The sequence below is a fragment of the Microtus oregoni genome, unplaced genomic scaffold, assembly GCF_018167655.1.
Source record: "Microtus oregoni isolate MIOR12 unplaced genomic scaffold, Mior012 000004F_ref0000308, whole genome shotgun sequence".
Classification (NCBI taxonomy): Eukaryota; Metazoa; Chordata; class Mammalia; order Rodentia; family Cricetidae; genus Microtus; species Microtus oregoni.
Window position 1 is genome coordinate 30739447 of NW_024543063.1, and position 13792 is coordinate 30753238.

General features: G+C 62.6%; 4 non-coding genes across 4 annotated transcripts; all 4 read left to right on the forward strand.

Moving 5' to 3' along the window:
- The first annotated feature begins 2284 nt into the window (after positions 1 to 2284).
- On the forward strand, positions 2285 to 2403 carry LOC121447653. Its single transcript, XR_005974200.1, has one exon. It is a non-coding gene; the product is annotated as a 5S ribosomal RNA (ribosomal RNA).
- A 2784-nt stretch (positions 2404 to 5187) lies between these two features.
- LOC121447654 lies at positions 5188 to 5306 on the forward strand. Its single transcript, XR_005974201.1, has one exon. It is a non-coding gene; the product is annotated as a 5S ribosomal RNA (ribosomal RNA).
- Positions 5307 to 8082: 2776 nt separating this feature from the next.
- On the forward strand, positions 8083 to 8201 carry LOC121447655. Its single transcript, XR_005974202.1, has one exon. It is a non-coding gene; the product is annotated as a 5S ribosomal RNA (ribosomal RNA).
- Positions 8202 to 10976: 2775 nt separating this feature from the next.
- Positions 10977 to 11095, forward strand: LOC121447657. Its single transcript, XR_005974204.1, has one exon. It is a non-coding gene; the product is annotated as a 5S ribosomal RNA (ribosomal RNA).
- The last annotated feature ends 2697 nt before the right edge of the window (positions 11096 to 13792 follow it).

The following is a 13792-nucleotide window of genomic DNA, read 5'->3' on the forward strand; positions in this document are numbered from 1 at the left end:
GCTCCCACCTGCGTGCCTGTGTGCCTGCGTGCCTGTGTGTAATGTGCAATGTGCGTGCTTGTGTGAGAAGCCCCATGTGGGTGCACGTGTGTTGTGCGTGCATGCTTGTGAGTGCGCACGTGTGTCTGGGGTTTTGCCTGCTTTTGTCTCGGTCTGCTCGGGAGTGTGTGCATTTTTGCATGATTGTGTGTGTGTGTGTGTGTCTGTGTGTGTGTGTGTGCTGTGCGTGCGTGCTTGTGTGGATGTGCGTCTGGGTGTCCACCTGCTTGCGTATCGCGTGCTTGCGTACACGCGTGCTTGAGTGTGTTTCTGCATGCGCGAGTGTGTGTGTACGCTTGTGTGCAGGCCCGAGTGCCTACGGGCATGCGCGCGTGCACGAGGGGCAGCGCCCACGCACTGGTGCCCTCTAGGGCTCGCTCGGCTGGTGGGCTTGTCCCCGGTGGGATGGGATGCCAGGTATCAACAGTTGGTTGCCTCCTGAACCCAACCTGAGAGGCCAAGGCCTGGGCGCAGGGATGGAATCTGTGAGGTGGAGGCCAACCACCGAGATGGGCATGGAGTCAAGAAGCTGGACGCTCAGGCGCTCTTCCACTAAGCCCTCCGGCGGAACTATCTATCTATCTATCTGTGCATCCATCCATCCATCCATCCATCCATCTATCTATCTATCTACCCAGAGCCAAGCCGAGAGGTCTGTGCTGTGCTGCGCTCAGCTGTGCTGTGCCGAGCTGAGCTGTGCTGTGGATTTCAGATGCCAGCCGACAGCATCCTTATGACAGTCCAGGCTCAGGAAGGTCCTGCTCAGCCCCAGAGGTGGGTGCAGAAGGAACAGACAGACGTGCCGTCTTGACTCTTCCTTGATGGAAGGAGCGGTAGGTGGGGGATGCCGGGTGGCCCGGTGGAAAGAAGGATACATAGCCCAAGAGAGTTCTGGCCCGGGGGGACCTGCCTCTGCCCCCCACCGTCCAGGAGCAGAGAGCGCCAAGACCCGAGTTCCAAGTTCCCTCGGCCCCACCGGTCCGCCCAGGAGCGTCTTCCACGCTGAACAGCCTGCCTTTCTCTCTTCTCCCCCACGTGCAGGGCAGGCGTGAGGCCCACTTCACGAGGAGGCACCTTCAATGGGGGACTGGATGGCCCCGCTGGCTGGCTATAGGGGATAGGGGTGGGACTGGGGGTGGGGGTGGACATGGGGCAGAACTGGAATCTTGGGAGCTGGCATTCCAAGTTGCAAAGAGAGAACCAAGGTTTCTCCGGACGGCGAGAAAGCACAGGCGCGCACAGGCACACAGTCTCTCTAACCCAATCCCAGGCTTCTAGATTCTCCAGGAGGAGGGGGTTACTCTGGGGAAAGGAGGAAGAGGAGCAGGAGCAGGAGCAGGAGCAGGAGGAGGGGGGGGGGCAGGTAGAGGAAGAGGTGGAGGAGGAGGAGGAGGATTAGTAGGAAACTACAGTTCCCCAATGATGAGAGACTAGCGCCTAGCCACTACCAGACCCGTCGAGGCACCTCCGTAGGTAGGGCACCAGCAAGACAGTGTCTACCCCTGTCTGGAAGGATGCCCCAAGCGATCAGACCGCTTTGCCTGAGCCTATCTGGGCACCTCCCCCGCGAACTCCTCATGCCACCCCATGCCACCCCACCCCAGTCTCACCCCACCCCCACCATCACCCCTTCCCGGGCGCCGCCCATCTCCCCGGACCCAACCCCAACCCCCATGCCTCCACCAGAGGGGGCCCCATGTGGCCCGCGGGACAACAGAGGCAAGGAGCTGGCTGGCTACCTGGCAACAGTCCCCAGGTGGAGGGAGAGTCGGGGTCCAAAGCCGACCCCTGCCCTGGAAAGCCCTGAGGCCCCGTCAAAGCCGACACCCGTGGATTCCCCACCGAAGGAGGCTGAGGGCGGGCAAGGGAGGAGCCAGCTTGCGGGGCACGGTTGGGGCGCGGTGAGGGTGCCCGATGAGGAACGGGAGACGAGGGAGACAAGGTCGGTGGGTAGGGCTGCCTGGCGACTGCTGCTGGCCCTGGAGCCCGGCTCCGGGCCGGGGCAGAGGGCGGCCTAGCTGGCAGGCTGGCTGGCGGGCGGGTTAGAGGGAGGGGATCGTCCGTCCGTCCGTCCGTCGTCCTTCCGGACTCGGACTCAGGAGCGCGTGGGGGCGTGGGGGCGGGCTGGCGTGCAGGAGCGCAGGCCAGTGTTGCAGCAGCAGCAGCAGCAGCAGCAGCAGCAGCAGCAGCAGCAGCAGCAGCAGCAGCAGCAGGCTCTTGGGGCACGACAGCGACACACGCCTCCGTCTACGGCCATACCACCCTGAACGCGCCCGATCTCGTCTGATCTCGGAAGCTAAGCAGGGTCGGGCCTGGTTAGTACTTGGATGGGAGACCGCCTGGGAATACCGGGTGCTGTAGGCTTTTTTTTTTTTCTTCCTTTTCTCTTTCGGCCCCTTTTGGCCTTCGCGACCGCGGGCCGAGGGCCAGCCAGGACCAGGACACCACCAGGACAATCCGCACCCCGGAAAGACGGCGCACCTCTCACAAGGTTCCAAATCCACCCACCGCTCAGAGCCCTCAGGCACGCAGGAAACCCACCCACGAGGGGAAACACCCGAGTGGGGAAGGAAATGCCAGGACCACTGAAGGAAATTAAGACTAACTCGCTGCGCGGGGTGGGTGTCACGGGTGGAAGCTGGACGGCCACCGGCATGCCCTTGGGAGCCGGAGCGAGGGGCGAAGGGCGAGGGCCAGGGGCCTAGGTGCGCCTGGCACCGCAGCCCCGCACAGCACAACGCTGTGTATGTGTTCAGGAAGAGATCGCCTCGCCCCCTCCACGCAATGCACCCGGTGGACGCGGTCTAAGAGCAAGCAGGCTCCACCCACCCACTCCCGGGGATGGGGTGTGCTCCCACCTGCGTGCCTGTGTGCCTGCGTGCCTGTGTGTAATGTGCAATGTGCGTGCTTGTGTGAGAAGCCCCATGTGGGTGCACGTGTGTTGTGCGTGCATGCTTGTGAGTGCGCACGTGTGTCTGGGGTTTTGCCTGCTTTTGTCTCGGTCTGCTCGGGAGTGTGTGCATTTTTGCATGATTGTGTGTGTGTGTGTGTGTCTGTGTGTGTGTGTGTGCTGTGCGTGCGTGCTTGTGTGGATGTGCGTCTGGGTGTCCACCTGCTTGCGTATCGCGTGCTTGCGTACACGCGTGCTTGAGTGTGTTTCTGCATGCGCGAGTGTGTGTGTACGCTTGTGTGCAGGCCCGAGTGCCTACGGGCATGCGCGCGTGCACGAGGGGCAGCGCCCACGCACTGGTGCCCTCTAGGGCTCGCTCGGCTGGTGGGCTTGTCCCCGGTGGGATGGGATGCCAGGTATCAACAGTTGGTTGCCTCCTGAACCCAACCTGAGAGGCCAAGGCCTGGGCGCAGGGATGGAATCTGTGAGGTGGAGGCCAACCACCGAGATGGGCATGGAGTCAAGAAGCTGGACGCTCAGGCGCTCTTCCACTAAGCCCTCCGGCGGAACTATCTATCTATCTATCTGTGCATCCATCCATCCATCCATCCATCCATCTATCTATCTATCTACCCAGAGCCAAGCCGAGAGGTCTGTGCTGTGCTGCGCTCAGCTGTGCTGTGCCGAGCTGAGCTGTGCTGTGGATTTCAGATGCCAGCCGACAGCATCCTTATGACAGTCCAGGCTCAGGAAGGTCCTGCTCAGCCCCAGAGGTGGGTGCAGAAGGAACAGACAGACGTGCCGTCTTGACTCTTCCTTGATGGAAGGAGCGGTAGGTGGGGGATGCCGGGTGGCCCGGTGGAAAGAAGGATACATAGCCCAAGAGAGTTCTGGCCCGGGGGGACCTGCCTCTGCCCCCCACCGTCCAGGAGCAGAGAGCGCCAAGACCCGAGTTCCAAGTTCCCTCGGCCCCACCGGTCCGCCCAGGAGCGTCTTCCACGCTGAACAGCCTGCCTTTCTCTCTTCTCCCCCACGTGCAGGGCAGGCGTGAGGCCCACTTCACGAGGAGGCACCTTCAATGGGGGACTGGATGGCCCCGCTGGCTGGCTATAGGGGATAGGGGTGGGACTGGGGGTGGGGGTGGACATGGGGCAGAACTGGAATCTTGGGAGCTGGCATTCCAAGTTGCAAAGAGAGAACCAAGGTTTCTCCGGACGGCGAGAAAGCACAGGCGCGCACAGGCACACAGTCTCTCTAACCCAATCCCAGGCTTCTAGATTCTCCAGGAGGAGGGGGTTACTCTGGGGAAAGGAGGAAGAGGAGCAGGAGCAGGAGCAGGAGCAGGAGGAGGGGGGGGGCAGGTAGAGGAAGAGGTGGAGGAGGAGGAGGAGGATTAGTAGGAAACTACAGTTCCCCAATGATGAGAGACTAGCGCCTAGCCACTACCAGACCCGTCGAGGCACCTCCGTAGGTAGGGCACCAGCAAGACAGTGTCTACCCCTGTCTGGAAGGATGCCCCAAGCGATCAGACCGCTTTGCCTGAGCCTATCTGGGCACCTCCCCCGCGAACTCCTCATGCCACCCCATGCCACCCCACCCCAGTCTCACCCCACCCCCACCATCACCCCTTCCCGGGCGCCGCCCATCTCCCCGGACCCAACCCCAACCCCCATGCCTCCACCAGAGGGGGCCCCATGTGGCCCGCGGGACAACAGAGGCAAGGAGCTGGCTGGCTACCTGGCAACAGTCCCCAGGTGGAGGGAGAGTCGGGGTCCAAAGCCGACCCCTGCCCTGGAAAGCCCTGAGGCCCCGTCAAAGCCGACACCCGTGGATTCCCCACCGAAGGAGGCTGAGGGCGGGCAAGGGAGGAGCCAGCTTGCGGGGCACGGTTGGGGCGCGGTGAGGGTGCCCGATGAGGAACGGGAGACGAGGGAGACAAGGTCGGTGGGTAGGGCTGCCTGGCGACTGCTGCTGGCCCTGGAGCCCGGCTCCGGGCCGGGGCAGAGGGCGGCCTAGCTGGCAGGCTGGCTGGCGGGCGGGTTAGAGGGAGGGGATCGTCCGTCCGTCCGTCCGTCGTCCTTCCGGACTCGGACTCAGGAGCGCGTGGGGGCGTGGGGGCGGGCTGGCGTGCAGGAGCGCAGGCCAGTGTTGCAGCAGCAGCAGCAGCAGCAGCAGCAGCAGCAGCAGCAGCAGCAGCAGCAGCAGCAGCAGCAGCAGCAGCAGCAGGCTCTTGGGGCACGACAGCGACACACGCCTCCGTCTACGGCCATACCACCCTGAACGCGCCCGATCTCGTCTGATCTCGGAAGCTAAGCAGGGTCGGGCCTGGTTAGTACTTGGATGGGAGACCGCCTGGGAATACCGGGTGCTGTAGGCTTTTTTTTTTCTTCCTTTTCTCTTTCGGCCCCTTTTGGCCTTCGCGACCGCGGGCCGAGGGCCAGCCAGGACCAGGACACCACCAGGACAATCCGCACCCCGGAAAGACGGCGCACCTCTCACAAGGTTCCAAATCCACCCACCGCTCAGAGCCCTCAGGCACGCAGGAAACCCACCCACGAGGGGAAACACCCGAGTGGGGAAGGAAATGCCAGGACCACTGAAGGAAATTAAGACTAACTCGCTGCGCGGGGTGGGTGTCACGGGTGGAAGCTGGACGGCCACCGGCATGCCCTTGGGAGCCGGAGCGAGGGGCGAAGGGCGAGGGCCAGGGGCCTAGGTGCGCCTGGCACCGCAGCCCCGCACAGCACAACGCTGTGTATGTGTTCAGGAAGAGATCGCCTCGCCCCCTCCACGCAATGCACCCGGTGGACGCGGTCTAAGAGCAAGCAGGCTCCACCCACCCACTCCCGGGGATGGGGTGTGCTCCCACCTGCGTGCCTGTGTGCCTGCGTGCCTGTGTGTAATGTGCAATGTGCGTGCTTGTGTGAGAAGCCCCATGTGGGTGCACGTGTGTTGTGCGTGCATGCTTGTGAGTGCGCACGTGTGTCTGGGGTTTTGCCTGCTTTTGTCTCGGTCTGCTCGGGAGTGTGTGCATTTTTGCATGATTGTGTGTGTGTGTGTGTGTCTGTGTGTGTGTGTGTGCTGTGCGTGCGTGCTTGTGTGGATGTGCGTCTGGGTGTCCACCTGCTTGCGTATCGCGTGCTTGCGTACACGCGTGCTTGAGTGTGTTTCTGCATGCGCGAGTGTGTGTGTACGCTTGTGTGCAGGCCCGAGTGCCTACGGGCATGCGCGCGTGCACGAGGGGCAGCGCCCACGCACTGGTGCCCTCTAGGGCTCGCTCGGCTGGTGGGCTTGTCCCCGGTGGGATGGGATGCCAGGTATCAACAGTTGGTTGCCTCCTGAACCCAACCTGAGAGGCCAAGGCCTGGGCGCAGGGATGGAATCTGTGAGGTGGAGGCCAACCACCGAGATGGGCATGGAGTCAAGAAGCTGGACGCTCAGGCGCTCTTCCACTAAGCCCTCCGGCGGAACTATCTATCTATCTATCTGTGCATCCATCCATCCATCCATCCATCCATCTATCTATCTATCTACCCAGAGCCAAGCCGAGAGGTCTGTGCTGTGCTGCGCTCAGCTGTGCTGTGCCGAGCTGAGCTGTGCTGTGGATTTCAGATGCCAGCCGACAGCATCCTTATGACAGTCCAGGCTCAGGAAGGTCCTGCTCAGCCCCAGAGGTGGGTGCAGAAGGAACAGACAGACGTGCCGTCTTGACTCTTCCTTGATGGAAGGAGCGGTAGGTGGGGGATGCCGGGTGGCCCGGTGGAAAGAAGGATACATAGCCCAAGAGAGTTCTGGCCCGGGGGGACCTGCCTCTGCCCCCCACCGTCCAGGAGCAGAGAGCGCCAAGACCCGAGTTCCAAGTTCCCTCGGCCCCACCGGTCCGCCCAGGAGCGTCTTCCACGCTGAACAGCCTGCCTTTCTCTCTTCTCCCCCACGTGCAGGGCAGGCGTGAGGCCCACTTCACGAGGAGGCACCTTCAATGGGGGACTGGATGGCCCCGCTGGCTGGCTATAGGGGATAGGGGTGGGACTGGGGGTGGGGGTGGACATGGGGCAGAACTGGAATCTTGGGAGCTGGCATTCCAAGTTGCAAAGAGAGAACCAAGGTTTCTCCGGACGGCGAGAAAGCACAGGCGCGCACAGGCACACAGTCTCTCTAACCCAATCCCAGGCTTCTAGATTCTCCAGGAGGAGGGGGTTACTCTGGGGAAAGGAGGAAGAGGAGCAGGAGCAGGAGCAGGAGCAGGAGGAGGGGGGGGGCAGGTAGAGGAAGAGGTGGAGGAGGAGGAGGAGGATTAGTAGGAAACTACAGTTCCCCAATGATGAGAGACTAGCGCCTAGCCACTACCAGACCCGTCGAGGCACCTCCGTAGGTAGGGCACCAGCAAGACAGTGTCTACCCCTGTCTGGAAGGATGCCCCAAGCGATCAGACCGCTTTGCCTGAGCCTATCTGGGCACCTCCCCCGCGAACTCCTCATGCCACCCCATGCCACCCCACCCCAGTCTCACCCCACCCCCACCATCACCCCTTCCCGGGCGCCGCCCATCTCCCCGGACCCAACCCCAACCCCCATGCCTCCACCAGAGGGGGCCCCATGTGGCCCGCGGGACAACAGAGGCAAGGAGCTGGCTGGCTACCTGGCAACAGTCCCCAGGTGGAGGGAGAGTCGGGGTCCAAAGCCGACCCCTGCCCTGGAAAGCCCTGAGGCCCCGTCAAAGCCGACACCCGTGGATTCCCCACCGAAGGAGGCTGAGGGCGGGCAAGGGAGGAGCCAGCTTGCGGGGCACGGTTGGGGCGCGGTGAGGGTGCCCGATGAGGAACGGGAGACGAGGGAGACAAGGTCGGTGGGTAGGGCTGCCTGGCGACTGCTGCTGGCCCTGGAGCCCGGCTCCGGGCCGGGGCAGAGGGCGGCCTAGCTGGCAGGCTGGCTGGCGGGCGGGTTAGAGGGAGGGGATCGTCCGTCCGTCCGTCCGTCGTCCTTCCGGACTCGGACTCAGGAGCGCGTGGGGGCGTGGGGGCGGGCTGGCGTGCAGGAGCGCAGGCCAGTGTTGCAGCAGCAGCAGCAGCAGCAGCAGCAGCAGCAGCAGCAGCAGCAGCAGCAGCAGCAGCAGCAGCAGCAGGCTCTTGGGGCACGACAGCGACACACGCCTCCGTCTACGGCCATACCACCCTGAACGCGCCCGATCTCGTCTGATCTCGGAAGCTAAGCAGGGTCGGGCCTGGTTAGTACTTGGATGGGAGACCGCCTGGGAATACCGGGTGCTGTAGGCTTTTTTTTTTTTCTTCCTTTTCTCTTTCGGCCCCTTTTGGCCTTCGCGACCGCGGGCCGAGGGCCAGCCAGGACCAGGACACCACCAGGACAATCCGCACCCCGGAAAGACGGCGCACCTCTCACAAGGTTCCAAATCCACCCACCGCTCAGAGCCCTCAGGCACGCAGGAAACCCACCCACGAGGGGAAACACCCGAGTGGGGAAGGAAATGCCAGGACCACTGAAGGAAATTAAGACTAACTCGCTGCGCGGGGTGGGTGTCACGGGTGGAAGCTGGACGGCCACCGGCATGCCCTTGGGAGCCGGAGCGAGGGGCGAAGGGCGAGGGCCAGGGGCCTAGGTGCGCCTGGCACCGCAGCCCCGCACAGCACAACGCTGTGTATGTGTTCAGGAAGAGATCGCCTCGCCCCCTCCACGCAATGCACCCGGTGGACGCGGTCTAAGAGCAAGCAGGCTCCACCCACCCACTCCCGGGGATGGGGTGTGCTCCCACCTGCGTGCCTGTGTGCCTGCGTGCCTGTGTGTAATGTGCAATGTGCGTGCTTGTGTGAGAAGCCCCATGTGGGTGCACGTGTGTTGTGCGTGCATGCTTGTGAGTGCGCACGTGTGTCTGGGGTTTTGCCTGCTTTTGTCTCGGTCTGCTCGGGAGTGTGTGCATTTTTGCATGATTGTGTGTGTGTGTGTGTGTCTGTGTGTGTGTGTGTGCTGTGCGTGCGTGCTTGTGTGGATGTGCGTCTGGGTGTCCACCTGCTTGCGTATCGCGTGCTTGCGTACACGCGTGCTTGAGTGTGTTTCTGCATGCGCGAGTGTGTGTGTACGCTTGTGTGCAGGCCCGAGTGCCTACGGGCATGCGCGCGTGCACGAGGGGCAGCGCCCACGCACTGGTGCCCTCTAGGGCTCGCTCGGCTGGTGGGCTTGTCCCCGGTGGGATGGGATGCCAGGTATCAACAGTTGGTTGCCTCCTGAACCCAACCTGAGAGGCCAAGGCCTGGGCGCAGGGATGGAATCTGTGAGGTGGAGGCCAACCACCGAGATGGGCATGGAGTCAAGAAGCTGGACGCTCAGGCGCTCTTCCACTAAGCCCTCCGGCGGAACTATCTATCTATCTATCTGTGCATCCATCCATCCATCCATCCATCCATCTATCTATCTATCTACCCAGAGCCAAGCCGAGAGGTCTGTGCTGTGCTGCGCTCAGCTGTGCTGTGCCGAGCTGAGCTGTGCTGTGGATTTCAGATGCCAGCCGACAGCATCCTTATGACAGTCCAGGCTCAGGAAGGTCCTGCTCAGCCCCAGAGGTGGGTGCAGAAGGAACAGACAGACGTGCCGTCTTGACTCTTCCTTGATGGAAGGAGCGGTAGGTGGGGGATGCCGGGTGGCCCGGTGGAAAGAAGGATACATAGCCCAAGAGAGTTCTGGCCCGGGGGGACCTGCCTCTGCCCCCCACCGTCCAGGAGCAGAGAGCGCCAAGACCCGAGTTCCAAGTTCCCTCGGCCCCACCGGTCCGCCCAGGAGCGTCTTCCACGCTGAACAGCCTGCCTTTCTCTCTTCTCCCCCACGTGCAGGGCAGGCGTGAGGCCCACTTCACGAGGAGGCACCTTCAATGGGGGACTGGATGGCCCCGCTGGCTGGCTATAGGGGATAGGGGTGGGACTGGGGGTGGGGGTGGACATGGGGCAGAACTGGAATCTTGGGAGCTGGCATTCCAAGTTGCAAAGAGAGAACCAAGGTTTCTCCGGACGGCGAGAAAGCACAGGCGCGCACAGGCACACAGTCTCTCTAACCCAATCCCAGGCTTCTAGATTCTCCAGGAGGAGGGGGTTACTCTGGGGAAAGGAGGAAGAGGAGCAGGAGCAGGAGCAGGAGCAGGAGGAGGGGGGGGGCAGGTAGAGGAAGAGGTGGAGGAGGAGGAGGAGGATTAGTAGGAAACTACAGTTCCCCAATGATGAGAGACTAGCGCCTAGCCACTACCAGACCCGTCGAGGCACCTCCGTAGGTAGGGCACCAGCAAGACAGTGTCTACCCCTGTCTGGAAGGATGCCCCAAGCGATCAGACCGCTTTGCCTGAGCCTATCTGGGCACCTCCCCCGCGAACTCCTCATGCCACCCCATGCCACCCCACCCCAGTCTCACCCCACCCCCACCATCACCCCTTCCCGGGCGCCGCCCATCTCCCCGGACCCAACCCCAACCCCCATGCCTCCACCAGAGGGGGCCCCATGTGGCCCGCGGGACAACAGAGGCAAGGAGCTGGCTGGCTACCTGGCAACAGTCCCCAGGTGGAGGGAGAGTCGGGGTCCAAAGCCGACCCCTGCCCTGGAAAGCCCTGAGGCCCCGTCAAAGCCGACACCCGTGGATTCCCCACCGAAGGAGGCTGAGGGCGGGCAAGGGAGGAGCCAGCTTGCGGGGCACGGTTGGGGCGCGGTGAGGGTGCCCGATGAGGAACGGGAGACGAGGGAGACAAGGTCGGTGGGTAGGGCTGCCTGGCGACTGCTGCTGGCCCTGGAGCCCGGCTCCGGGCCGGGGCAGAGGGCGGCCTAGCTGGCAGGCTGGCTGGCGGGCGGGTTAGAGGGAGGGGATCGTCCGTCCGTCCGTCCGTCGTCCTTCCGGACTCGGACTCAGGAGCGCGTGGGGGCGTGGGGGCGGGCTGGCGTGCAGGAGCGCAGGCCAGTGTTGCAGCAGCAGCAGCAGCAGCAGCAGCAGCAGCAGCAGCAGCAGCAGCAGCAGCAGCAGCAGCAGCAGGCTCTTGGGGCACGACAGCGACACACGCCTCCGTCTACGGCCATACCACCCTGAACGCGCCCGATCTCGTCTGATCTCGGAAGCTAAGCAGGGTCGGGCCTGGTTAGTACTTGGATGGGAGACCGCCTGGGAATACCGGGTGCTGTAGGCTTTTTTTTTTTTCTTCCTTTTCTCTTTCGGCCCCTTTTGGCCTTCGCGACCGCGGGCCGAGGGCCAGCCAGGACCAGGACACCACCAGGACAATCCGCACCCCGGAAAGACGGCGCACCTCTCACAAGGTTCCAAATCCACCCACCGCTCAGAGCCCTCAGGCACGCAGGAAACCCACCCACGAGGGGAAACACCCGAGTGGGGAAGGAAATGCCAGGACCACTGAAGGAAATTAAGACTAACTCGCTGCGCGGGGTGGGTGTCACGGGTGGAAGCTGGACGGCCACCGGCATGCCCTTGGGAGCCGGAGCGAGGGGCGAAGGGCGAGGGCCAGGGGCCTAGGTGCGCCTGGCACCGCAGCCCCGCACAGCACAACGCTGTGTATGTGTTCAGGAAGAGATCGCCTCGCCCCCTCCACGCAATGCACCCGGTGGACGCGGTCTAAGAGCAAGCAGGCTCCACCCACCCACTCCCGGGGATGGGGTGTGCTCCCACCTGCGTGCCTGTGTGCCTGCGTGCCTGTGTGTAATGTGCAATGTGCGTGCTTGTGTGAGAAGCCCCATGTGGGTGCACGTGTGTTGTGCGTGCATGCTTGTGAGTGCGCACGTGTGTCTGGGGTTTTGCCTGCTTTTGTCTCGGTCTGCTCGGGAGTGTGTGCATTTTTGCATGATTGTGTGTGTGTGTGTGTGTCTGTGTGTGTGTGTGTGCTGTGCGTGCGTGCTTGTGTGGATGTGCGTCTGGGTGTCCACCTGCTTGCGTATCGCGTGCTTGCGTACACGCGTGCTTGAGTGTGTTTCTGCATGCGCGAGTGTGTGTGTACGCTTGTGTGCAGGCCCGAGTGCCTACGGGCATGCGCGCGTGCACGAGGGGCAGCGCCCACGCACTGGTGCCCTCTAGGGCTCGCTCGGCTGGTGGGCTTGTCCCCGGTGGGATGGGATGCCAGGTATCAACAGTTGGTTGCCTCCTGAACCCAACCTGAGAGGCCAAGGCCTGGGCGCAGGGATGGAATCTGTGAGGTGGAGGCCAACCACCGAGATGGGCATGGAGTCAAGAAGCTGGACGCTCAGGCGCTCTTCCACTAAGCCCTCCGGCGGAACTATCTATCTATCTATCTATCTATCTATCTATCTGTCTGTCTGTCTGTCTGTCCGTCTGTCCGTCCGTCCGTCCATCCATCCATCCATCCATCTATCTATCTATCTATCTACCCAGAGCCAAGCCGAGAGGTCTGTGCTGTGCTGCGCTCAGCTGTGCTGTGCCGAGCTGAGCTGTGCTGTGGATTTCAGATGCCAGCCGACAGCATCCTTATGACAGTCCAGGCTCAGGAAGGTCCTGCTCAGCCCCAGAGGTGGGTGCAGAAGGAACAGACAGACGTGCCGTCTTGACTCTTCCTTGATGGAAGGAGCGGTAGGTGGGGGATGCCGGGTGGCCCGGTGGAAAGAAGGATACATAGCCCAAGAGAGTTCTGGCCCGGGACCTGCCTCTGCCCCCCACCGTCCAGGAGCAGAGAGCGCCAAGACCCGAGTTCCAAGTTCCCTCGGCCCCACCGGTCCGCCCAGGAGCGTCTTCCACGCTGAACAGCCTGCCTTTCTCTCTTCTCCCCCACGTGCAGGGCGGGCGTGAGGCCCACTTCACGAGGAGGCACCTTCAATGGGGGACTGGATGGCCCCGCTGGCTGGCGATAGGGGATAGGGGTGGGACTGGGGGTGGGGGTGGACATGGGGCAGAACTGGAATCTTGGGAGCTGGCATTCCAAGTTCCAAAGAGAGAACCATGGTTTCTCCGGATAGCGAGAAAGCACAGGCGCGCACAGGCACACAGTCTCTCTAACCCAATCCCAGGCTTTCTAGATTCTCCAGGAGGACGGGGTTACTCTGGGGAGAGGAGGAAGAGGAGCAGGAGCAGGAGCAGGAGGAGGGGGGGGGGCAGGTAGAGGAAGAGGTGGAGGAGGAGGAGGAGGAGGAGGAGGAGGAGGAGGAGGAGGAGGATTAGTAGGAAACTACAGTTCCCCAATGATGAGAGACTAGCGCCTAGCCACTACCAGACCCGTCGAGGCACCTCCGTAGGTAGGGCACCAGCAAGACAGTGTCTACCCCTGTCTGGAAGGATGCCCCAAGCGATCAGACCGCTTTGCCTGAGCCTATCTGGGCACCTCCCCCTGCGAACTCCTCATGCCACCCCATGCCACCCCACCCCAGTCTCACCCCACCCCCACCATCACCCCTTCCCGGGCGCCGCCCATCTCCCGGGCCCAACCCCCATGCCTCCACCAGTGGCTGGCGGGAGGAGAGACAAGGAGCTGGCTGGCTACCTGGCAACAGTCCCCAGGTGGAGGGAGAGTTGGGGTCCAAAGTGGACCCGAGCCTTATAAGTCCCCGAGGCCCTGTCACAGCCGACACTGAGGGAGGCTGAGGGCGGGCAAGGGAGGAGCCAACTCAATCATTTATTGAAGAGACACTCTTTACATAAATTATCTCTTTCATTGGAAAGGTCTCTATAGGCAAGAAAGTCCCACCAGTACCAGAGCCTCCTCCAATGAGAAATGCATGTCCTCCAACCTATGTTGCCTAGCTTTTCTTGGCCTCATTCTTAGAGACAAATCTGCCTTAGAGCAAAGCAGGTGCCAGCACACTGTGGAAGCATTTCCTGCAACAAGTCTGTTCTCCCACAAGTCCCTCAGAAAGAATGGCAGGACTCT